Source organism: Prosopis cineraria, unplaced genomic scaffold (genome assembly GCF_029017545.1).
Source record: "Prosopis cineraria cultivar Desert tree isolate PC_DT_omini unplaced genomic scaffold, ASM2901754v1 PC416, whole genome shotgun sequence".
In the NCBI taxonomy this organism is placed as follows: Eukaryota; Viridiplantae; Streptophyta; class Magnoliopsida; order Fabales; family Fabaceae; genus Prosopis; species Prosopis cineraria.
Window position 1 is genome coordinate 30,810 of NW_026555741.1, and position 3,579 is coordinate 34,388.

At 30.7% G+C, this 3,579-nt stretch overlaps 1 pseudogene; it reads left to right on the top strand.

The window, feature by feature from the left end:
- The first annotated feature begins 1,448 nt into the window (after positions 1-1,448).
- Positions 1,449-3,579, top strand: LOC129297009 (peroxidase 21-like; annotated as a pseudogene).

The window sequence follows — 3,579 nt, forward strand, 5'->3', positions numbered from 1 at the left end:
TGATAACAAATAAAAAGGAATAGCATAATTGAAAAAAATAGTCAATCATATGATTAATTAAGATGTTATTTAAAATTGATGGTCATTTTTATAAGTTAATTTACATAAAAAAAATCATTAATTACTTTCTTCCAATTTTATCTTTTTCATAATTTTCTATGCATTTAATAAGATTAAATTGAAAACATTGCTTTTTTTTAACTAACATCAATCATTTGACTACCTTTTTTTGAAATTTCGGTGAGGTAATTAAAGATTCAAAATGCTAATTAGATAAATTGAGGAAGTTATGGTACTTGGAAATTTTTTAAGATTTTAAATTTTTTTAAAAAAATTAAAATTAAAATTTATAAATTGTGAATTAGTTAAGAAGTTGTAGTTAAGATCATGGGAAATGATATTCTGAATTAAGAGAAAATAGTTTTTGTCAGTTTTAGAATTAATGTTGATTTTTTTAAAAAAATTAATGGTGATGTGAACAGCTTATTGTCGCAGTATTTTAAAAACGCTAATGTGTCTAGTTTAGAAGAGTTGTTGTTATTCGTTTATTATATATATCACGGGATGTATGAAAGTAATTTTTAATATAAGTCATGTATAATTAATTAGTATTAATGTGTGAAATGATAAAATATAATTTAATAATTTTTAAGAATTAATTAGAGAGCCTTGACTCCATATAACAAGATATAGAAAGTGAAGTTATGCAGCTTAAAACCTTTTCAAGAGAAAATTTGCAAAGAAATTTTTATGCCTACCAAATGTGATGATAATTACATATTAAAATAAGACCATGTAAGCAAAAAATGACAAAGAAGACTCAAGAGACAATCAATATATAAATCTAAAAAAACAATAAGTGAAAGGTATGACAAAGAGATGTTGAAAATCAATAGAATGATTTTCAACATAATGCACATAGGATAGTAAAAGACTTGTATCATTGATGATCAATTAAAAAAGTCTGTAGGCATCAAGACCTCTTTTTACCATAAGAGGCACTTCTTCCCACAATATATAAAAATGAAGGTACATAAATTCTCAATACTCTTTTTTAATTCACTAAAAACGAAGAGATCTATAAGTAGAATGAATAATATAAATTTTTTAAAATAACACTATATAATAGAAAAAGGCTAGAGGAGATCATTGCATATATGCACGACTTCGTTAAGAAATTTTAACATGCCCTTTACAAGTTGATAACGTATAGCTTATATCTCTAACAATGGGCTCACAATAGGATAACAAATCTCATATATTAGTTTACCTTAGTCAAAGCTTGCATTATGAAGGAGCCAAAGGGTTGGTATATAACGCCCTGTTAAATGGGGGTTATATATGTAAAGAAGCAATATATAATTTCCATATTCTCCCATCATTCTTAACTCTCCTTTTTCCTCGAATGTGGCTTCTATCTCATGTGCATGCATGTGTTTGATGAATGAATGCAGTCATGTGATGCATCGCTGCTGTGAACGAGTAAGCACGGCGTCATATCGGAGCAGGCGTCACCCAGAAGCTTTAGCATGAGAAACTTCAAGTACGTCAACACCATCAAAGAGGCTCTTGAGCAAGAATGCCCCTCCACTGTGTCTTGCACTGACATCGTTGCTCTCTCTGCCAGAGATGGCATCGTCCTGGCATCTTTCTGACTTTATCTATATATACATGCATGTTTAGCCATCGATTCACCAAGTATATCATTAATTAAAAGTTGAGTTGCATTTGTCGATAAACAGTCGGGGGGTCCACGCATTGAAATGAAGAGGGGAAGTAGGGACAGCAAGCAAAGCTTTCTAGTGCGCTTTTGGTTTTTAGTTTGTTGAAAATTAATTTAGTAAAAATTTATTTAGTGAAAGTTAGTTTAATAAAAATTAATTGTTATAATAAAATTTATATTTAAAAATATTTTTTTAAAAGTCAGTTTGATACATTAAAAGTTATTTGATTTGTGATAGTGAAATGCGCATTTGAATGTACAATTATCAAAAAGGACATTGATTTATAATGATTTATAATTTTTATTATACAAATATAATATATTCAAAATATTTTAAAAATGTAATAAAGATTATAAATAACATAAATTTTGATCTATAATGCTAAAAATTTAATCTCTAATTATTTATATTTTTTAATTTGTAATTTTAAAAGATGTAATAAAGATTTGTAATTTTTATTATATATTAATGCTAAAAATTAACATGATTAATTACTCAATTTATAATACTAAAAAAATTGATACCTAATTATTATTATTAAAATAATAATTATATTTTTAATGAATTAACTATTTTTTTAATAAAAAATAAGAGATTAAACTTAGGATAGTATGGTCAAATAATATTTTACTTTTCAAATTCACTTTTCAAAAGTTTTAAATAGTTATGTTTCAGAAATTCACTTTCAACTACTGTTTGAATTACTTTCAGGATGTGTTTTTTTGTAAAATATTCTATTCAAATAATTTTTAATTTTTTAAAAATAAAATTTTGCTTTCTGAATATGAACGGAAAAAAATCAAACGGACCTTAATAGTAGAAGACTTCATCCCTAACCATGACGACTCCATTTCCTTAGTGCTTTCTCGTTTTCAATCCATCGGCGTTGACGTTGAAGCCACGGTCACTCTTTTAGGTACTTTCCCACATCACACATTCATTCACTCCTAATAACTTTCAACAATCACCCATAAACCTAACGTGGGCCTACGTTGTGTTATTAAATTTTGTCAAGCATATTTCAAGCGGTCACTCGGTGGGCAGAGTTCATTGCGTGAATATGGTGGACAGGCTATGCCCAACCATGGATCCGACGTTGGACCCTGAACATGCGGCGCACCTGAAATGCAGGTGCCTAACTCCGAACCCGGATCCGAAGGCTGTTCTGTATGTGAGGAACGACCTCGACACCCCCATAGTGATTGATAACCAGTACCACAAACATATTTTGGCGAACAAGGGTCTTTTCCACAGGGATTCAGAGCTAGCGATTGATCCCTTTGTGCAGAAGCTGGCTTCTAATAATGAATATTTCCTCCAGTATTCGTTCATCAAACACATGCATGCACATAAAATTGGACCGGGCTGACCCATTTTCCCAACACTATATGCATTGTTTCTTTACATACAATCAAAATATGTTTAGTCATCTTTTTGAAAATTTCTTGGGCATTCCTTATAAGTGTGAGAGAAGGAAATTTTGTACATACACAAAAAAATATACCAGCATAATCCCTACTCCCTAGTATAATACATCAAAAAGGTCCCACATATACTCCTAATTTTCTAAAATATCTAAATGTGTCCATTGGGCATATTTGGAGGCATCATCTGCATTAGAGCAGGCTACATATAAAAAGGTGGTAGTGGCGAAGGCATAAACGAAGGTGGCAGTTGCATAAATGGTGGCGATGGCTGCATAAACAATGGAGGTGGCAGTAAGAAGAGTGATGGCGGTGGTGATGACAACGTGACAAGTAAGGGAGTGGTTAAGGTCAATACTAACAAGGGTACTAATGGTGGTGGGGAAAGTGAAGGGTGTAATGAATGGGAGGGTGAGAGAGGTACTATATAG